The sequence below is a fragment of the Uloborus diversus genome, chromosome 3, assembly GCF_026930045.1.
Source record: "Uloborus diversus isolate 005 chromosome 3, Udiv.v.3.1, whole genome shotgun sequence".
In the NCBI taxonomy this organism is placed as follows: domain Eukaryota; kingdom Metazoa; phylum Arthropoda; class Arachnida; order Araneae; family Uloboridae; genus Uloborus; species Uloborus diversus.
In genome coordinates this window covers 111,878,798-111,903,064 of record NC_072733.1, presented here as the reverse complement: position 1 = coordinate 111,903,064, position 24,267 = coordinate 111,878,798, and positions in this window count along the sequence as shown.

Here is a 24,267-nt window from a genome sequence, read left to right as displayed (position 1 = left end):
AATGTCGATTATATCAGTCTGTTCTGTAAAATGTTTTATGAAATGTCATTACATAAAATAACCCCTTGAATCCAAATATGACCACCGTTTCCCCCTACCCATCCCATTTTGGAGTTTTGGTGATAGTGATACTTCCTCCCCCTCCCAATTTTTTCTGTTTTTGACTGTTTTAAAACCGTTGTTATTATTTTGAGTGGGAGAGGGCATAGAGAAAAGAAAAGTGTAAAAACATGAACATTTGTCGCAGGGTGGGACCTTCAAGGTGAAACTCCCCCCCCCCCCCCCCCCCAAATATTTAAAAAATCATCAAAACGATCTTTTTTCTTTTTTACCACAATTTTTTGTCGATTGTACTTCTCGATGAAAAATCAAAGTATCGGCTTAACTTCTATGAGCGCCATGTCTGAAAAAAATGTGCACGTTAAAAATAAATTAATAAAATAAAACAAATACATATTAAAAAAAAAAAAAAAATCTTGAAGCACCGTATCATGAGTCGCATCACAGATCTTTAGTCGCAAACCTTCTCAAATTATTTATATTTACTAAAGTTACAATCACACATATAATTAAGATTTCGAATGAAATTAAATCATGCCTATAATTCAGCATTAGTATCTTTATATAAATAAAACGCAAACTCTAAATTTATATGTATCCGGAGTAAACTCAGAAAATACCTGACCGATTTCGTTAAAATTTTTAGTTTGCCTAGGTTAGTGCCTGGAAGGTTTATAGACCTTTTCGAAAAAAAGTCGATGAATAATTCTTTTTTTTTCGAAATTGACGTTTTGAACCCAAAAACGGATATTTCTACCCCGTTTCTTTAAAATTATCGAAGATCATCTAAAATTGCGTTTTGAGTAGTGATGTTCCGGATATCGGTATCCGTATCCGTGGATATCCGATTGTTAATAAAAATCTGTATCCGTATCCGTTACTTTTTTGACGGATCTAAAACGGATCTTTTCTATTCTAAAAATTCTTAAATATTTGAGTAAAAGACTTAAATTCCGTTCAAATTAGGTTATATTCCCTACATAAATTATAAGGTATCGTTTCAGAAGCCAATTAGTACCCCCCGTCGTGAAAAGGAAGGAGTAATATAAGTTTTAAAAGTGTGTTTCTGTGTGTCAATTTGTGGCATCGTAGCTCTGAAACATGTGAACCGATTTGGATATGTTCTTTTTTCGTTCAAGAACTGACTTTTTTGAAAGTGTTCTTAGCTTGGCCTCGATTTTTTCGAACTTTAATTACCGGAGATATTAGTTAAAAACCGACTTAACGTTTTTCACAATTAGGGTTGTAAAAACTTACCCGTACGTTAAAAATATTGGCATAATTGAAAGAACGAGTTTTCTGCGTTTAATATTAGTTTGGAACTTCCAAGTTATACAGTAAGGACCTACTATAATCTTGTTAAGTAAATTTTAAATGCAATTCTAAGCCTTTAAACGCGCGATTGGTAGCGATTTCATAGTCTGAAGATTAGGAGAAAAAGCTCAATGATTTAAAATTTCTATCTGCTATCAGTTCATATTTGTTAATAATGTGTGTTCTGACCCGCGAAATTTATCTTCATGTGAGGTTCTTTTTTATAATGTTTAATTTAATATTAGTTTTTTTATTGATTTGGGGTTTCTGTTATTCTTCATTTTGGTTTTTCTCAGCATCCTTCAAAAAAAGTGAGACTAAATACTCTATTTACTGTTAGTAAAGGTGTTCCTGTCTCTGTTATATCGTCGGTCGGAGTAAGTTGGGTGGAATGGGTCAGCACTGCATTTATGCTGATGCGATAAAATGCGAAAAATATTATTTCTAGCCTATCTAGTAGCAGCTTTACACCACTCTTGTTCCTGTATCCTACATCTACCGAGCAAGCTAGAAATAATTTTCAACATTCTATTTAAACATTAAAGCAGAACTGATCCATTCCTTCTAGCTCTCCCTCAGTTTTTGCGGAGATTTTTTTAAGGAGTAAATCATAGTCTTGACTATATTTTCGCCGTAACCGACATTTTTTGAAGAAACAGTGCCATTATTCTGACGGGAATACCTTTTGTAACGAATTTTACACTTGGATAGTTGAATTGTGTAAAAAAATTTTGAGATCCGTATCCGTATCCGCGAATCTTGCCACTAATGATCCGGATCCGTATCCGCGGATCTACTTTTTTAACGATCCGGCACATCACTAGTTTTGAGAGCTTCGATATCCAAAAAAATTCTGAAGTCTTATATTTCACCCTCTTCCCTTGATATAACACCGTAAAAACTCATTTATGCACCACTTTCAATGCTGTTAAGGCAACAGATGAGGGGGTTTTCGAACTTTGCTCCGAAATCGAAGATTCAAAAAGGTAACTTGCTGCATAAACTGCAGAGTTCCTCGTGTACAATCCCTCTGAGGCGCTCATCAACAAAATGTAGCCGTTTATTTCGTGTATGAATGTTTATTTATAGTTACCGCCACATTTTTCATTATATCATTAGTCATCAAATTGCATGTAAAAAATTGTCAATAAAAAGTGAATTATGTTTCTGATTTTATATTAACTTTATATCCAATGAACCGTTTTTAAGAGAATGAATTTCGAGAATTATTTAACTACCAATTCCAGTTGAGTGAAACATTTTCCGCTTTGTAATGATATGTATATATTCATCTTGTGAGCTGTGATGCATATTGACTGCATAAACTGCAGAGTTCCTTATGTACAATCGATTTGAGGCGCGCCTTAGCAAAATGTAGCAATTTATTTCGAGTATGAATATTTATTTATAATCACCGCAACTTTATTCATTATCATTAGTTATCAAATTGCATGTAAAAAAATGTCAATATTAAGGATTATGTTTCTGATTTTATATTTACTTTATAACGGATGAACCGTTTCCTTATTGAAGAAAATGAATTTCGAGAAATATTTAATTATCAATTCCAGTTGAGTGAAACATTTTCGCTTTGTATGATATGTATATATTTATCTTGTGAGCTGTGATGCATATTGAGTGCATAAACTGCAGAGCTCTTCGTGTACAATCCATTTGAGGCGCTCATCAACAAAATGAAGCCGTTTATTTCGTGTATAAATGTTTATTTATAGTCACCGCCACATTTTTCATTATATCATTAGTCATCAAATTGCATGTAAAAAATTGTCAATAATAAGTGAATCATGTTTCTGATTTTATATTTACTTTATATCCAGTGAACCGTTTCTAAGAGAATGAATTTCGAGTATTATTTAATTATCAATTCCAGTTAAGTGAAATCTTCCTGGAACAAAGTAATCTGTATTTCATTGATTTAATTTGAAGGTAATAACTTCAGATAAAAATGCCTCGATCGCAGAAATAAATTACTTTCTCCAAGCCTTTCCGTACCATTGCAGATGACTTTTTAGTCTCTTGTAAGTTTTGACTACCTAGGAGAAGCCCCCCCCCCCCACTAAAATTTACTGTTATGTGCTGAGTAGGTATTTATTACGGAAATACTGAACAAAAAGGAGTCATAAATGTTGAAGAAATTAAATTAATGATCAATTTCCATGAGGGAAAATCAAAAAGAAAATGAAAAGGAAGACAAGAATAAATTTAACAGTATTAAATTCTTATCCAAACCATTATTGAAAGGAGATTCCTCATTTTCTTGAAAAATAGTCACAACCCTAAAACTTTCAAAACAGGAAAGATTCTTGGAGTTGGTCTGCACATTTTTTCCTCTTTCGTTTTTCTCTTTTATTGCTCATATACGATGTTTGTGTTTGTCTAAATCATATACTTTTTCTCATTGAGATATTAAGTCAAGAATGTTTAGGAAAACTATGATAAAAAGTTGAAATTTCAGAAATTATTCTGAGTGTTGATCGAACAAGACATATAATTTGATGGCGCCTGCTTTTTCCTGAGAAGAAATCCCTTTATTAAGTGACTAAACCGAAGCAATCGTTAAACCGGTAACTTCAAACCAAACTCTACAATACAGCAAACGTGACAAGTTTAGATAAATTTAAAATTTTTGCTCACATATAGTTAAACGCACTATGATTTATCATTTATCTCATAAATAAAAAAAACATATATAAATGCTTTTCGTTTCAAAATAGCCAAAAAATCGCTTTTATTTTTTTTCATTTTATTAATGAATGGTATTCACAATAACAAAATACAGACCGACAAAATTAAAAATTGCGAAATGCCTCAGTGAGAAGCTGAAATTAGCAAAAGGAACGCATTCAACCACCGATGGGGAGTCGATTCCCTGGGCCCTCGGGAAACATCGTTATCAGACTTTAAAGAAAGGCGGAGCTCGCAAGTGGCTCGCGTTGGGAAAAAGGGGGGAAAGCTTAAGTGATTTATGGTAGTAATTTAGGAAAAGAGCAAGAGAGCGCTATTTTTCAGATTTCTTACTTCAGCGACACCTGCATGAGAAAATTGAAACTAAATGTCCGGAGATTGAACAAGTTTTTTAAAACATCCACACTTTAAAATATAAAAATTGATGAAAATGAAATTTAAAAATTATCATTAAGACCCTCAAAGTCTTATGAATCATCGATAACTTTTTTCCCCAAATATTATTACGGGATTTGTAGTAGGACGCAAAGTTGCTCACTTTTTAGTGCGTGTATGGTTGCTATTCTGAAACCGTCGCCAAGCGAGATTTTCATTTAAAATTAATTTAAATTATAAAAACGCAAAATTTTTCTACAATATTATCTCAATCGATTCTAGACTGAAAATCCCATCGTATGCAACAAAGATCGGGAGACTATTTGCTGTTGATTTTCATTACTTGAGTAGATTAATTTTCCCTTGGCGCCAATCTCTTGGGACAACAGCCTTAACAAACTAATAAAATTGCAGGCAAGGATTGAAGATTTACATTTCTTTTTTCGCTAAAGGCTTGTTGATGAACTTTAATCTGCAGTAGAGAAACCAAGATGCGCTTTGCAGAACATGCCTGATAGTCTTTCATTTGTTATACTTCTGAAAAGAACGCGGTTCTTTTCGATGCCTTTGGTACCCATTATTACCGTGGGTAAATGTTTACAGCTGTGTGTTAACGTTCTCCTTACATATATAAACTTCGGTCGTCTTATCTTTTTTTTTTTTTTTTTTTTGAAATAGATGATATATATATATATATTGGATGGTCAATATTTTGACGAGAAGGAACATGCTTTTTATCAGCGAACGAAGAAATCACCAGAGACAAAGTATGCGTCTTTCAGAGCATATTCTCTTCTTTTAATTATTACTTTTTTTTTTCATGGTAATTTTTTAATCATTCAGGATTATTTGATAATTACTTTGAGACCGATAGCTCTCCGCCGCTGTAAAATGAAATCCCATTCGCAGCCTTGCATTTGTGATAAAAATATGATGAAATATATTCGAGACAAATCTAATTTCTTTGAAAACTTCAAGGATAGTTGTTTCGTTTTTGGTATTTTAAATTATTTTTTTCCCTCGCCAAATTCGGCAAATCGCGCCGCTGACTGGCACGCGCCCTACGCACAGTTAACCTCGTTTCCTTAACAACGGCTGCAATTCGGCTCGCAAGATCTCGTGTGCTGAATGCTGAATTTTTGAATTTCGACAGCTTGAATTCAAATTATGTTTATCGCAATCAAGAATTATGAAAGGATCCTGCTAGTTGGATTAATTGTTTCCACAAGTTGCTCCTCTCGTAGTCATTTTTGCGAAAAGCACAAATTAAATTCAAGGTCAAAAAAATAAAAAATAAAATAAAATTAATGCCAGGGGCTACATGTTAGATGTTGTGCACATGATGCTGGATGTTATGTGCTGGATGCTATATGTTACCTGCTGGATGTTGTGTGCTGGTATGGATGCTAGATGTTGTGTGCTGGATGCTGCATGTTCTATGCTGGATGCTGTTTTTGTCTAAAGAGGATTGTGTAAAGTCGAGAGGGTCGAGTATAAGTAAAGTCGATTCCCCGGGACATGGACGAGGACGAGGTGGATCCTTGTGTGGAGGTGAGGGGATCTCAAAAAAAAGAAGTCATCAATTACGTCAAGTGAAAACAATAAGCAATCGTGATTGCTCAAAAAAAAAAAAAAAGCTAAGTTGTTAACACAATGGTGGTGCAAACTGGAATTTTTATGGTGAAGTACATTTTTTCAGATTTCTCTAATGTACTGATGGTCTGAGGAAATCGCCTTTTAACTTTTATTAAACAAATAATGGACTTGATTTAAGGTTTTAAATTAATGGTTCCGTTTTGTGAATAAATTAATAAACTATTGAAGTTGAATAACCTCTCTGCTGACAGCGTTTTACAGAAAGCTGATAATTATTCGAATTTTTCAGTCTCCATGTAAGTTAATTAAAACTTCTGTGTGCCTATCTGTATCAGTTTAGGAATTAGCTATTGAGCAGCAATAAAAGTAGGCATTCTGGAGTGTCCTGCCCCCCCCCCTCAAATTTTAGCAAAATTTTTTTCATCAATGTTGTAAAAAACTTTTGAGGTTTGGTCACATGTCTTGGACAATACCTGTTACAAGCCAAAACCATGGTAGTAAAATTAGCATTTCTGAAAGAAATAGTTATGCCTTTGTGAAGATAAGTGATATTTTTAGGAAATTCTGTAGAAATATTAAACACAGCAACGCCTGCTAATTTGACATTTGCAGCTTATTTCTAGTATTTTAAGATACGAAATCATCAAACTAAGTTTTTTGCTTCTTCTGTTTGTTGTTTGTCCCTTAAACACACGCGTGATTGAGTTTTAGTGGAAAGTGAACTTTATATAACAAAAGCTGCAAAACAAATCGTCAGGTATTTCTCTAGGATTCCGCAAAATATCGATTTTTGAAAATGTTTGATACTTTTGTTTATATAGTGTACGTTTTACAATACTTTGTTTCCTCCGTAAAAAAAATCACGTAACGCATAAAATCATTTGGAAATGAATGATTTGAGACTATCAAACACAACTTCTATCTTCACTTTATAAAGTACCAAGAATTCTGATTTTTTGAATTTTTTCCCCTAATGTATTTATAAAATACATAACTTCTCGATATTTCAGAGGCATCAGAAACAAAACTACCATAATTGCGCTTTGAGGGGCAAAATAAATGGTCGTCACCGGCCACTGGGCGACTAAATGAAAAAAAAAGGTCAATTGAAACTCATCAGTCAATCGCCACCCGATCGCCACCTTAAAAATAAGCTAATGAAAGTACAAAAGGTATTATTAAGTAATTCACACATAAAATCTTTTCCACCAAACTCAAAATACCGCCCTAATAAATTATGTCATTAAAACTATTTTTCTTATAATAGTTAATGTCTTTAGTTACTATTAATTTCAACAAGTGAAAAACATCGTTTAGTGTTTTGAGTGATTGAATAGACTAGTAAAGATTTTTTTATTACCAGCCATGAGCGATTGAAGAATTTCCCCAGTTTTGCCCTTTCCACCACCTCCCATAAATTTAATTAAATCAAGTACAAAATGAGGTAAAATATTGAAATAAAATCAAACGCTGATAAAAATCTGGAAAAAAAGAAAGAAAAAGAGAAATACTAAATATGAATTTCAAAAACAAAGTGACCTTTAAGTTGCTTTACTGAGACTTTTCCGAAGATTGCGCTATTCCCTCAGCTTTTTCTATATAAAGTCTCACTCAGTAAAAATACCTCTGCGGGCTACTCCCGTTGATCACCTTTTAGTCATGGTGCCATTTCGAAAAGCTTGTTTCGAGGTATGAATAAAATGTTTTGACTGTTTTTGATAGCTTATGTTATGTACATTTCAAATCCGATTGATGCCACTTTGCCAGAGTTGAGCATTTTAAGTAATTCAAGATGGTGCCCAAAAACATTGAGAAAATTTTATTATGAAGCAACATTAACTTTTAGTATATTATTATACTGTCGAACCCGCTATAGTCGACCGACTGTGTACACTGGGTTGTTCTAAAAAATGATTGTGACTGGGAGAATATTCCTTGACCCCCCCCCCCCCGCCAAACACGTTTTTATAGAGTAAGATGAACATTTAAAGGCCTTCTTTGAAAACCCCAAAAATTACGTTAAGAAGCTGTATAGGGCTTGTAATCGTGTGATAGAAAAGCACTAAACGTTATCATAACTGAATTTTTAAACATAGTTCAACAAGTAATCTTAAATGTATGTGTATCTTACGAAAGCAAATCAAATGTTTGAGCATTTAAAAATTATTTTTGATAAAAAAAAAGTAATGTTAATAACATTTTAGAAACTAAATTACAATGCATAAAAAATTTAGTTTACGGCCTGTTCTCATATTTTAGAGCCCGGGGGCATCGCACCGCTCGCCCATCTCTTCCGACGGCCGTGTGTGAAGTGCACCTAGACGTAAGTCCACTAAAACAGATGGTTTACTATAACCAAATCAGTATTTCCTTGCATAGTTTCCGACAGACTGCTGCAATCTTCAATATATTTGATAATTCTAACTAGAGACGTACCGAGTAGCACTTTGACCGAGTAGCCGAGTACCGAGTACTCGGCCTTTCACTACTCGGTCGAGTACCGAGTTACCGAGTACTCGGCCTTTCACTACTCGGCCGAGTTACCAAGTACAAATTATGTTTTAAAAAGAACCACCGACACACATGTGATGAATTTTGAACTTATTGGAATAGTTGTATAGACCTCCTTGTCCATACAATAGTTTTTAAAAGTAAATTCCTGCTGAAATTTAACTACGCATTATATAAACAATTTTGTTTGTGTCTTGGTTGTGTCAATTTTGTTTTGTTGTCTAATGTGGACACTAACAGGACAATTTTTTTTGTTCGCAATAGAGAGGTGTCCGCAGGACAGGGGTTTAATAATGTTATTTGCATTGGAACAGGGGAATTAAAAATTGTCGGCATAGAGGGGTGTCCGTTAGGAGGGCTTCACTGCATACCAATCAATTATAGTTCTAGTCCGCCAAACATAAATAATTTTTAAAAGCAGATAAAACAAATGTGCAGGAACACTACAGACATGTGTTTTTGCCTCCCCCCCCCCCGTTACAAGGAACGTCTATTTCAATACATACATGTGAGCTAAAGAATGTAAAGACATTCGACAAAAAACATCCGACTTTTGTCGGCTGCCTTTAAATCCACGAGTCTCCATTTTGTGCATTGAAAAAGGAATTTCTTGTAACGCCAAAACACGTGTCTGCAGTGTTCCTGCACTGTGCTTTTAACGTTGTTTTATTTCCTTTTATTTTTTCAGCAAAGGTATTTTTATATTTTTTATAACTAATTTTTGTTTGTAGCAAAAATCCATTTTTAATATGAAAATTTCATATTTTCTATACTTACCTCTTTTGCATAATTTTTAATAAATAAGTTTTATTAACTTCGCGGACATTAAAATAAAGATTTTTTCCATTGAAGCATTACAAACTTCATTATTCTCAAAATTTAAATTTGACTTATAAATTTTAATTGTAAATGATTGCAGAATATAATGCTTGCTCTTTTTTTTAAATTTTAGTATCTGTCTTGGATAATATTCAATTTTTTGCAACTACTCGGTATTGGCCGAGTATCTGATCAGAATTTGGCCGAGTACCGAGTACTCGGCAAATTGGCCGAGTACCGAGTAGTTACCGAGTACTCGGTACGTCTCTAATTCTAACCTTATTCTCAATGGAAAAGTTTTGTGTTTTACAAAATTCAAAATTTATACATATATTGTCTGAAATCTATTCTAAGATAATGAAGAGAGTTGCTGTAAAAACGGGGAAATTCATAGACTGTTCTACTTTCGATTTTCAAGGGTTGATTTGGGGGGACAAAAGGGTTCTGACAAATTGCTTTTACATTCAGAGGAAAGTGACAGAAGAATCAGTCATGATGCTGTAGATAGGGAGAAGTTAAGGAGAAAATTGGAATTGTGTATACTTTAAATCTACTAGAGCATCCTCAATGATTGGTAAACATTGTATCTGGAAAAATTGTAGCATCTAAATCAGTTAATGTGGACAAAGCTTATGAAATGGCTAAGATAGCAGTACATAATTTTGAAGTAAGTCTCCCAAGTGGATTTCATGTCAGTCAAAAAAAAAAAAAATGTTGTACGCATGGATGAGGGTAAAGAGAGTGGCAAAATTACAACCGCGTTACAGATGGACGCTTCTCTTTTATATTCCAAAATCATTGCTCTCCAAGCAAACAGAGATATAAAAATGACTGATGTCTTAAAAAACGAACTTTCTTCTGTGCCTCATGTTTAAAGACGATGGAAACATGAGAGAAGTTGTTGGTATGTCTACTTTAATGAACACTATGAGTGTGCCGCAATCTAATAGAAGTAAGCCACCGACACTAATAATCGTTGACGGTTGTGCTTTACTGTGGGTTGTGCATTGGCCTGTAGGAGGGTCTGTGTATGATTTCCTGAAAAAGTTCCTTGAAAAAAATCATTGACATGTTGATTGATGCTCATGTCCATTTGGTATTTGATAGATACTATGACTACAGCATCAAGAGTGGGACAAGAGCCAGTCGTATGAAGAAAGTATCAAGGAAGTTTGTGCTAACTAAAACAACACCACTTCCCCCACAAAATATAACGCTGTCCAATTATGACAACAAGCGCCAATTGATGTACATCTTTTATGTAACTTCATTTCTGCAAATGTTTGTAATGTCCCATTTGAGAACCGTTTGGTTATTACTGGACTAAATACTACGGTATTTCAAGTACATAGGGGCAACCTCAGTCAGAGAACCGATTTAAAAACAAAACACGAAGAAGCAGACATTATAATGATCCAGCAGCTAGCATCTGAAACTAAAATAAAAGAAAATTAAATTGTTCATGTTATATGTGACGACACTGATGTATTCATGTTACTGTTATACTTCTACCGTCGACTAGATATGAAAAATGAAGTCTGTATGGTATCGTTAAAATCAGGAAGGGTATCAGTAGACATCAAAGAAAGAGTTTCAAAATACAAGAATATAATTTTAAGTTTGCCGGCTGCTCATGCCCTGTCTGACTGGGATTCTGTTGCTCCATTCTATAGGATAAGAAAGAAAATAATTCTGAAGTGTCTTCAGGCTGGTAAACAGTTGCGAAAATTGGGCCGTAAAGAGAGTTGTATGACAAAGGTAATTAAAGAATACACATCATTTATTGCTTCTTGATATGGTGTTGAAGGTGCTACTGACATGACAGAAGTAAGAATTTCTCTTTGGGCAAAAACAATTGGTCAAGCACAGCTACGAGCTCCTTCATTTGCTTTATTACCACCCACTAGGAACCGCTTTGCCGAAAATTTAAACGGGCTCACTTTCAAACTATTTTGTGATTATTTGCAAACAGTCCATTATTTCTTCACCCAGATCCAACATCATTTCGGTGGTAAAAAGATGAAATCGACAAACAGTTTTTTCCCTGTGAACTCCTTGTCACTTTTTCCCTTTTTCTGCATTGCATTATTGTGCAGTTCGTTTGCAATTATTACATTCTGGAGTTCATTTTTTTTATTTAAACTTTTATTAATTAATGCCTTGGTTATTTATATCATTTATAATACAATATGTACAGCGTTTTTACAATTACCAATCAACACCAAGGCCGGCTATCAGACCACCAGTCTCTTTCCACTTCCAGCATAGAATGTCCGTTATCAGTTTCCCACGGCTCGCCGGTTCCTTGGCATTTCCGGCCTCCGGCCTGCCCATGTGTGGGACACCTGCCCTATCTGGAATTCATTATAGCACGTGCTGTTTTGGTCAGCCACCCATTGCCATTTCCACAAAATACTCCAATTGCTCCAGACTACATTATAGCAATGACGAAGTTTTCATGCCGACCTGAACAATCCTGCATAACTATGAGATGTCACTGTAGGGTAAATAATATATCATGTAGTATAATATGTCAATGCTTACATGAAGGGAGAAGGTGTTGCAATCCAAATACCAATATAGCTTGCATTGTAAATGAAAGTGACTCTGAAGAAGAATTTTAGCTTGATTTGTGCTTTACAACTATGTAACCTTGAGCTCAGGTAACAATATCATATGTATCTCTTTTTTATATCAATTTCAGTACTATATTTTAAACTGCAACTTTAGAAACTAATCCTTAATGTTAACATTTGAAACATAGTTTCTTGATTTCTTATTCAAAGCATTAATATATATTTTTGTCAACTTGATTCAATAAAGCTTTAATTAAACACGCTTACATGCATTTTTCACCAAAAATGACGTTGTATTCTGATTCCTCGACCTAAAAAACATATAAAAAGATATATCACATGATAAAATCGCTCCAAAACTAAATTTACACCTTTTTAAGCGTCATCTTGGACGCCATCTTGACTTACTCAAATTGCTCAAATCTGGCAGAGTGGCATCAACCGGATATAAAATCTACACAACATAAGCATTCAAAAACAGTGAAAAAATTTTATTCATACCTTAAAACAAGGTTACCCTATATTTGGGCATTTGGCGCCCAGACTATTTAGCGGACATACGTTAGAAAGATCGCAAGATTTCTATTTTTCATATTTCTTTTAAGGAAATAGCTCAAATAACTTACTTTGTGCTTACTGAATGTTTCACACCTTTTGGAACTTAGAGTTTATCTTCTGCTCCTATTTTCACCAAACAAAATGTATTTTTTAACCTATTTGTCATTGAAGCTGCACCAAAATGCTTTCGTCGACAAAACCGTCATTTTCAAATGTTTTCTTTTTTTCTCTTGGAGGGTAGTTAGCATGTAGTTCTGTCAATGAATGATTTAAAAAACAATAATTTGCTTTTGTAGAAGAAATTAAATTAGTTTAATGTTACTTTTCCTTTGAAAACAATTGTCTATTTTTAAAGTAATAAGGTGCGCACTTATTCTAGCAAGCAAATGGAACGTTCCCGCTTAATCCAATACCTTCGGTTTTAAAAAAATATTATTTGATTAAGCTGGGAAATTTTCTTTATCTTTCCAAACTGACAACTTTTTTCTCAAAAACGTAATAATAATAAATCACAAGATACAAGTTTATAATGGACGTAATTAATGTTATTGTTGGAAAGATTTTGAAATAAGCTAAGTAAACAACAAAATAGTATAATAATTAAGTATATATTATAAAAACGTACGAAAATTATTAAAAGATAACTTACAACTTGAGTTATAAAAATTTTCTTTTAGCACCTTTTCTCAGTGCATTATTTTTTGAAAGAGCCCACAATAGTGGATTGCTAGCTGTCTTTTGGGAACTTTTCTAGCTCCTTTTTTTCACCTCCTTGTTTACTATGTTTTACATTTAATATTTATCAATTTATTACCGCCTGAAATTTGTATATTTCTTTGCGTTATTTAGTTTAATTATTGAATAAGCTATCTATCTATTTATTTATTTCCTAATGACTTTTACAAGACAAAAAAAAAAAAAAAAATAGAATAGTGGAAATGTTTTGATTGAATGTGAAAGTTGTGTTTCTCGGCCGTTGTTGGTGAAAAATATTATTTTATATTTTCCCGTCAGTATAACTGTTCTTACTTAATTTATTTCTAATTTACCAAAAAAAGTTTCTCAGGAAAAATATTTGCAAAAGCTGATCAATATTATTTCATTATCCGGAGACATTATTCGATTGAGCGTTAGATCTTTAACAGTGCATGTGTAATATTCGGTTCCGGGAGGCTTTATTCGTATAACCGGAGTATTTTTTTATTCGTAACCCTATTAAGCGAACTTTGTTCAAATAAATATTTGTATCAAGCGATGAAAGGAAAAAAAAAATCCCACTTTAAAATTTTGGTCAGAGTGGGAGATCCCACCTTACTTTTTTCCCTAGTGCGAACCCTGCTACCATATTGGGAAAATATTGTTTTTTACAGAAATGCTTTCTTGGTTTTAAGAAAAGTACATTTACAGATATTTCAAACTGCGTATCGCTTTATATCTGAACTCAATGCGAATTGCACAGAAAGGAAAGTGGAAAAAGATAAGTCAATCGAGGCTGAGCTTTCTGAAGTTTAAATTTATTTCATATTGAAATAGGTGTTTCTTGTAACATCGATACGCATGCATGCCTTCAGCACGTTACTCAATGTCTGCCTACTTTTCAAAGAAGGCATTTTCTCACAACTGTGTTTCCGTATAATGGCAAGCCGTTGCTCCTTAATTCTGGGAAACTTTCCCCGAAATATGTTTAGAATTTATAATTATAAGTGTATTGATATTAATTCTGCCTTGGGAGGTAAACGGCAGTATCTGCAGGAATGAGTTTTCAAGATGTTTAAAGAAACGCGTTTTGGATTCAATATTAACAATAGGAAAATATTGGAATTGTATTCTTTTTTTTCGCGCTCTCTTTTTTAGCGGAAACCAAATAAGAAAGCTTGCACAATAAAGCTAACGAACAATAGATGACAAAAATGAAAAAAAAAAAAAAAGAAGAAGAAGAAGAAGAAATTTGAAAGATAAAAATTTGCAGTTACTGCCTTTTACCCACCCACGGCAGAATTACTATTGTTGTTGAATAAAATTGTTCAAAAATTGGGAAGAGAAAAGTCAGATTGGACATTTGTTTTCGCCGATTTATTTTTCAGCCTACTTTCTCATACCAAAAAAAAAAAAAGATCACAAAAATAAAATTTGTTAAAGCAATAAATATTCAAATATAAAAACTTGAAAGAAGGGTTATGACATTGAGATATGTAAATGTACGATTCCGTTTTCTGTTTATCTGTCCCCCTTCTAACCACTTCTGTGAGAGTAGTCGGATTCGAACAAAATGTATTTTGTTCAAAAAATCTCTGCATTTTATTTCCATTCATTTTTTGGACACTGTATTTCCATTTCTCTCCCCCCACCCCTTTTTTTTATAACTTGAAAGTTTTTTTTTTTGACAGTTCAAATTCTTAATTTAGTGCCTCTGGTAAAACTGGACGGGCATATAAATCCTGATCTAACTAGCAAGTTTGCTTCCAATAAAGTTAATGGTAAAGAGCGTTTGTCACAGAACCGGTACAAGAAAAAAGTTAATTTTTAATTGACTAATTTAAAAGTTTTTATTTTCTTGAACACTTAACAGCAGTTTTTACGGGGAAGATATAAGCCTCCTTTTTTTTCTAATAAAAAATGTTATTCAAAGCTATCATTAATCAGTATGACTGGCGTTATAGTGCACCCGAAACCGTACTGCCTGAGAGTAAATGGGTAAGAAAATTTTGAATTAGCAACTGTTTATTAGCGGTTGCAATCCTGTTCACGTTTATCCCATCATTTTTCCATTAATCCAGAGACTAGGGGCTAATTCCAAACAGTAATTTCCATCCCCAAGAGTTTGATCTAGACATATTTAACAGCAGTATACACAATAAATTTAGATACTGGAAGAGTTTTATACCAACGAGAGAGAGAGAGAGAGAGAGAGACACTCAATCTACGCAGGTAGGCTCTGTAAGTCTATTCATGCGATCCGCTTTCCATTGAATGCTCCAAATGTAATCTGAAATAATTAAAAAAAAAATCATTTAAAATATTGAACTATGTGCGAAATTCATATAAAATAGTACATACAAAAGTGTAACTTATATCAAAACTAAATCTTCCAAAAAATAGAAAGAATGACAAGCTCGATCTGCTTCCATTTACCCCAGAGTACCGTAAACAGTATGTATAGGGAAACTAGTACACCTGCTGCAAAGGAAAATGTAAGATCATTTAACTTTAAAAAACAACATATTTCTGTGTCAACTTCAGACATTGATGGCGCATATACAACTGTTTGGAAACACTGGTTGCTTCACGCACCAATAGCTTAGTCTCGAAAATCACCAAAAGTGTGGTCGCACACAGAGGTGCTCATCCACATCAAGATCAAAGGCGTACCCCCTCCCCCGAAAAGCAACCCCCCCCCCAAGAAAAGAGGAATAGAAACCCTCAAAATAATCGACCCTGAAAATTTCAATGGCATAATCAGTGCCATGACTCCCCCCCTCCCCAGGTGGGCACACCTGTATTACAGTTGGTTTCCATTTACCTCATGTTTCTTTTTACCCCGACTCATCCTATTTTTTTTCCCTGGTGAAAAGGGATGAGTAAAGCAGAAGAATCTGTCTTATGTCGTTTGCTGATGATAATAATAAGTAGTAGAATAAAGTAACGGAATGACACTTATCCCTGCTTGAATTTTCGGATGAAACCAGGTATATATGTTACCCAGAGGGAATCTAAAATAAAAAGGAAAGATTTTTTTTAGGTCCCGAAAACAATTGGCAGAATTCTCTATAATCTGTCATTTCTGGCTGCTGATTTTTCTTAACTAGAAGCAAACTCTTAATGAGTTTCTTCAAATCTATTAACTCTTTCCGCAGATGTTATGGCGTTGGAAATGAAATTTGTTTCTCAGGAAAGAGCTTCCTGAGGTTGTAAAGATATAATTTCTTTACACACTTTTTTTTTTGTTGTTAATGTATATGAGTAATTAACCTTTCATTTCAATGTAAGTATTTTGCTACATTATTTAATTCTGTGAATTGGGGCACAAAATCTGTGCATAATTTATGAGTTTAATGCTGGTACATAACATACATGTCATAAAAAATAACACACTGAAATATTTCTTTATGGTATTAATTACTAATTTCGTAATTTTATCATTTGGGCAGCCTAAACTTAATCAAAAGCAAACTTCAAGGTGCAAGTTGTGTTTGACATTAATTTGACTTACTTAGTTGTTCTACATAACTTCAGAACTTATTTTAGAATTCAAAGTTTCATTCTATATTTAATAACTTTAGGTATTTAAATTTGTATACATTTCATATGCTAGTTAACGAAGTTTCTAAGGACAGTTTACATTCATTTTCAATGTTGCGAAAAATCGTTTTGTTTCTTTGTCGGAAAATTAAGCGCAACTTCGTTTTGAATTTTTAAAATTCTCAGCACATTTATCACAAAAGCTTTATTTTAGTTATTTGGAATTCATTTGCATTATTTTTTTTTTCTAGTTAGCTGACTGACCTTATTAATGGAAACTGTGCATTCACAAAAAACGCCTTCTTCTATTTTCCTATGAATAATTTAACTTACTGTTGCTCTTCACATTCAACTAAAACAATTTTTAAATCTCATGCACTTTACTACAGCAACTTCATATATAGGTCTCACGAATCAAAGCTCATTTGAAACAGTTTATTAAGGCAGCGCATTTTGTTCGCTGCTCTTTCTTACTTTCTTCCTTTTTTCTTTTTTAATTTTTACTTTCTGTTGTTCTCGTCTTGAACGCATTTTAAGCAACATATACCTGGTTTTTTTCCTACCCACAATTATGTTATGCTAAAAATTGTAGCATTTTAAACAACTTTTGTTAATTCGCATTGCACTTGAAAATCTATGCTGTTTAATTTGAAATAATTTTCTTCGAGGACTTTAACTAACGGAGATATTAGTTTAAGCATTCTTTTTTGCGAATTCATTGATAAAAATGTACTTACACATTTAAAGTTTTGAAGGAAAAGAACAGATTTTTCTGAGCAAAATGCTTGTCGTACGGAGCTTCTTGATTAGTTACATCTTTAATTACTCTACAAGAAACTTCCGAAACGTCACACATTTTTTGAAGGCAACTTTCCGAGATTTCAAGGGCTTCCACAAGTTTCCTGTGAAAATCAATTATCATTGTGAATAGAGTCCTGAATTGCTACAAGTAGCATGAATGCAGTTTCTTCACTAAGGTTAAAAAAAAAAAAAAAAAAAAATTGCTGTCAGCATTTTTATTAAGTATTTCGCCTTTAGCTGAATTACTGTCCGTCTAAATTCGTTGAGCCCAAAATGTGGGAGAATTGCAGTCTCTGGATATTGCAGCTTTGCAATAATTGCAAACAGATAAGGTGTTAGATATTTGCTTACAATTCTGAAGTATATCGGTGGCCACATTTGCTAAAATGAGTGCCAAGCTATGAACAAATTGCCTATGAACAAATGTAAGTTTTCCAGTTCCAGGAAGATTTCTGATTTATTACAGAAGCGTGACTAGTTTTTATTGGGAAAGCTTCTCAATTTTTCAGAAAGGTTCCAGGTTCCTTTAGAGCGGTCAGATATGTTACATTAAGAGTTTAAGTATATTAGTTGCTTATTATTTTCCTGGAACGTTTCTGAATTTTATTTTTACAGTATATAACTTGTTCGCGCACAGAATCTAATACCTTGTCATTAAAGCAAATTGTATTTCTTCAATAATTTCTGATACATATTTTCAGCACCCGTTCGAATTCTATGTCGGCAGTACAGGCATTTTTAAAGTAAATAAAATAATCGGCTAAAATATTCAATTTAATTCATTTAGAAAACATTTTTCGTTTTCGTTGTATCTGTGAAAAAAGAAAAGTTTTACTCTTATATTACATTTTAAAAGAATCATTAATTCACTTAGATTAGTTTTGCTTTTATATTAAATTTCTTACCGAATATTTTATTCACTATTAGAATTGTGCACTTTTCTTACTCATTATTATTTTTTTTTTTTTTTTGAGAGGAGGAGAGGTATTATGGTATAACTTCTAAGGCATTAAGATTTTATAGTGTTCGTGTTGCATGATATTAAGCGTAAATGAAAAAAAAAAAAAGAAGATTGTTAAAAATTTATATGAAACTATAACTTTTAGAAACATGGAGAAATAAAAAATAGCGAAAAGGGAAAATAAGAACGTTTCAATAAAATTTGAGACAATGTTTCAAAACCTGGCTTCAATCCCGGATTGCAAAAACTAAATTTGTCAAAAGCACATTAAATATTTTATTTTTTTAGTATTTATTCATTTATTTGTTTATTATGTTCATATGTGACTAGAGAACTCTCCCACTACATTGAAGCAAAATGCTTTTTATTGCATTGAAGATTGAAAAAAACCAAGAACCATGATTTTTCATTTACTGCAATAACATTTTGTGCGTAATAATTATCATATGTAGAAACATTAAATCAAGTAACTAGTTTGACTTCTTTGAAATACAGAAATTTTACCATTGGTTTTCGTTCTGTATGCCAACATGGCACTTAAATCCAACTTCATATTTCAAAGGCTTAAGTATTAACGAGTAGAAAAATTAAGTTTTCATGAAACAAAATTAATTATAATTTTCAAATTGCCGGATGAATCTATTTTCCTGTTTAGTCAGTAAATGTAGTCAAAAACCTAACAAGCCGTGATGTAATTTTTTTTTCTTTTTAGTTATATCCATGAAAAGCCTTTTGATTTTCTTCTTAAAAAACAATTGCAAATTGTTTTTACCCTAAAGTTGATAAATTTAAAAAATTCTAAGTAACAGTTCAATTAATTATAATTCTTCCGAAGAATTCATGCATTATAGTCTATACCAGGGAATCTTAACCTGTGTTCCGGCGGAGTGAAACCAGTCTGTGAAAAAATTTGACCGGACCTCTGTGATTTTGAACTGTCTTCGTTGAAGGAAATTCTTTGTTGTTCAACAACAACAACAACAACAATAACAACAACAACAGCAGCAGCAGCAGCAGTAGTAGTAGTAGTAATAATAGTAATAATATTAATATTAATAATAATAATAATACTTTTTATGATGTTCTTCATGTTGTATTGTGATTATTTTAATCTTTACATTTAAATATTATTTAAAACAAAAACCATGCTAAAAAACTTGCAATTAACTAATGTAGCAGATCTTTAATCCCTGGTAAAAAGAGTTAAAAAAAGAAAAGAATATCAGTACAATCAACGAAATTTTCTCATTCATTTTTACCGGTCCGCACGCCAAAAAAGGTCGAAAACAGCTTCTCTACACAATAACGCCCTGGAAAAACAAGTTCTACTTTCACGGAAATGCTTTCATAAATGTAAGAAAGCTACATTTACAGAATTTGCAAACGGCGCGGCGAGTCGTACTTATTTACCTTATACGAATTGACGTGTAAGATATGCTTAACATCCCGACTAAAACTCTTCACAATGAAAAAGGAGTCATTAGTAAGATGAATTCAGTGGCATTATCATACATTTATTTAATTATATCGCATTTAATTATTTTCTTTTCTCGCGGGCTTTTTGAAAGTGTTGCTTTGTGATGTGGAAAGTAAAAAAAATGTTAGTCTGAGTGATGTAGAGCATCTATTGCAATATTTGTATACATCAATAAATTTAAAAAAAAAAAAAAAAAACTTCCAATATTAGTGTCAGACACAAGTCAGAAGTTCAAGAAAGTCGATAATAAAATAAATTAGTAAAGAAATAATAGTGTAAGTAAAAAAGTCGTTTTTACTGCTAAGAAAATAATCTGAAAAAAAAAAGTTCCTACACTATTCATTATTTAAAAAAATCATTTAAAACTATAGTTTATTAAAAATAAATCATGATGAAGCCTTAAACTTGGCTGATCACAATTTTTCAAAACAATTACTCAAACTATTCAATCATTATTTTCAGTACGTACTTATTTTAAAAAATAAGATTACATTGATAAATGTATCTAAAAATTAATGCTTTTTTAGCACATCATAGTACATAATGGCTTTTTCGCTACTGCTGTCATAGCTTCAGAAGCTCAAAACGTATTATGTTTTAAAAACCACGCTATCAAAAGCCCCGAGGCAAGCTTATGGTAGATTGTTGAAATTGTGTGCATAATAATAATAGCGTTGCTATTATTATTATTATTATTATTATTATTATTATTATTATTATTATTATTATTATTATTATTATTATTATTATTATTATTATTATTATTATTATTATTATTATTATTATTATTATTATTATTATTATTATTATTTTACCTGCACAGAGATAAACGTTTTATTTCCTGTGTAATGAGGTTGTGCATTTTGTTGATATTTTTATTCTTTCTAACGAGGAATGCTGTCACGTCAATTCCAATGTAAAAAATATTGTTTCGAATTGTCTTGTGGATCCTCAAATTTTCAACATAGTTCATTTATTCTTTAAAATTATAATAATAATAAATAAATAAATAAGTTAATAAGTAAAATGAAGTAAAATAAACGAAAAACAGAAGAATGGACTTCGATTATTGATTTTCAGCGATACTTTTTGCATTTTTGAAGTGTACGTTTGATACAAAAGTACCAAACAAGACAAATGAGGTAATTTGATGGCTGCTTTAATGAGGAATATTTTAATGGTTTTAACAGTAATGAATGTCTGTATTTTTCTTGCACTTTAGAAAGATTAAAAATCATAATTTTTCAAAAGAAAAATATTAAATAAATAATACTACTATTTTTACCAATAAATAAATAAATAAATGAAATAACTGCAGAAAATAGCTAGAAATAAATTCCATATTTCACATCAATCAGGGGCTTCTATCTCCCAAGAGCGATGGCGCACCCCACACAATTATTCTGGAGCATCCCCCTCCTCTCCCAGAATAAAAAGGTTCCCTCCAAATGAGACCGAAAACCCTCTCAAATTAACACACCTAAAAATTTTAACGGCGCAGACTGTGCCAAGGGACATAACGTCCGACGGACATAACGTCTAGCGGACATAACGTCCAGCGGACATAACGTCCAGCGGACATAACGTCCAACGGACACAATGTCCGACGGACAAAAGGTCCAGGGACAGAACGTCCACATTTTTGGACAGCTAGGACATAACGTCCAGTTTTAGAAGTTTATTTCTAAAATTTAATTAATAATAGGATTGGCATTGAACAATAGGTTATACTCAAATAATATTCATAACATCGTTCATTATTCCGTCAAACTCTGTTCTCCTGTGTGTGTGTGTGTGTGTGTGTGTGTGTGTGTGTGTGTGTGTGCGTGCGTGCGAGGTGGGGGGCTGCTTCTAACATTGGATTATAAAGTATATTCATAAATAGAGCTGATTAAAAATTGTCTACTAAATGTCTCATGTATTAAAAGTAATAAAATCATAGTTTTAAAAGTACTTTTTATTACACACTGGATGGTTATAATCAAAAGTAGTTTATAAGCACCCCCCACCCCCCCCCCCCTTTTTTAAATCTTCGAACTACCCATAGATCTTTAAAAAGGATAGATAGGCCTTTCTCCTACAGCGCAGCGTATTTCGCCCGGAGAAAGTGGGGTCATCATGATTCTGCCGAGAATCACGTGATCAAGGGACATCGTGTCTCCCTCTTCTCGGGCAGCAGTGATATAACAATGCGAAGCGTCGTTAAAAGTCTAGGATTGTCTGAAGATTTTCATTATACCTATTGGAGAAATCTCTATATGTGTGAATCTGAGATTTTCTAGCGAAAGAGGGTTTGATGAATGCGATGCTGGTGCCAATTTTATTAAAAGTAAAGACATAGTGGACTTTCTGAGTAACAGAAATCTTTCTGTTAAAGGCAAAAAAATCCCATGCATAGTCGAAATTAAGAATATTTTAAGCAATTTATTGTAGATGCCGAGCATTATATTAAATCACTAAAAACAAGCGATGGAAAATTAGTTATAGTATGTCCTCGAAAAACTGGATTTTAAAGTTTCCTAATTTCTATGAAAAGTGTGCTGGGAACATATGAAAAGTATGTAGGTGCCCGAATTCCAGTTCTAAACTGCGTAATGACTTATAAGCTTACTCAGGATCACTTTGAAACTTTTCAGTGCGATCAGGTTGTGAGGGGGGATTCAACAATAATCGTCGGACAATTTTGAAATGCGAAAAAAAGATTATTCATTCATACGGAAATTTAAGGAGTTCAGTTCTTTAAATTGCGCTGATTTTGACAACCTTCAAATGCTAAGATTAAATTTGAAGCGTAATAAAAATGCTTTGAAAGAAAGCCTTTTCTTCCGATTCCTTTGACGACGATTTTGAAAATTCAGAAATCATCTCAATTAACATGACGCAGTATATTAGTGATGTTTCTGACTACGCTGGATTTTTTGTCCGGCAAGTGCACTCTGACGTGAACTGCGACGATTGCAACGCAGTCTTAACTACAATAAACTAAAAAATAGGCATAATAAAATTTAAGAATTTTGAGATGATAACTAATTGCAAGATTGCAACCATTGAAATATGTACATTTGTGAAGATTGAGCGAGAATGTGAAAAAGTTTTGGGAGTAAAGCACAAAAAATATAATGTTACTCATGAAGCCACAAGAGTAATGAGAAAAATTTCTAATTCCGTTTTTCTAAGTTTAAATAAGCATATGTTGGAAACAGAAGCAGCAGATTTTCTCGTTAACAAGTTTATAAAAGTAATCGTTACTAAATATTGAAGCGTTAGAATGCATCGCGCAGTCAATTCAAACAATGAAAATAATTCACAAAGACCAATAAGTAGGAAAGTGACAAAATTAATATTGTTGAGGGACAATAATCACTAGTTTTCTTCACCCTCGAGTTTAAGTTGTCAAAATTATCATATCCTGTAGGAAGAAAAGAAAAATTGGGGAGGGGGCGGAAGTCAAATGACCATTCAAGTAGTTTATAATTGCAAATGAATTTATTTTCTGAGTACTTAAAAAAAAAAAAAACTGAAGTTGCTTAAAAATCAGGAACAAACCAAAGTTATTTGTTTGGCTAATAGAGTGTTGGTGCGAAACGCATGCGAATCTTAGAATATTATTTAATTGAGTTAATTGATATTCGATACTATTTACATTTGTATTTCTAATTGGTTTATGGTTTTAGATAGGGTTTTATGTTAAATTGTTGCACTGGCTTCAAAAGTTGTGGGAAAAAGCACGCATTGAAACCATTTATCTGTATTTGAAAAATTTGATTGAAATAAAAGAAAATTTATAAGGTCAATTTTTGTTCAAGATTTTTGAAAACGTCTATCTCTACTCAGTATTTAAAGCACTTGAAAAAAAGTTTAGATAGCTTGCGCGCCTGCTTCAAAAGTTATGATTGGGAAAATATCTAATGGACCATTCCATTAAAAAGCTGTCATTTTGTCCCGCATTTCATTAAAAAGTAATAACTTAAAAAGTAACAAAGGACATTTTTCGCAAAAGTACAACAAATACATTTGCGATTTCTTAATGAAAAAAAAAAATGTTACCTTTTTTAATTATTACTTTTAGTGAAAATTATGAGGTGTTACGTGAGGGACAGAGTGTTCCCTTTTTCTTTAATAATGGGTTAAATGCTTTAATTTAACCCATACTTAAAGGGGAGTTTAACCCATGGGGTATAACCCATGCTTAAAGCATTTAACCCATGGGTTAAATGCTTTAATTTCCCTTAATTGTGCAAATGATCGCATCGCAAAGTGATTCTCTTCGATAG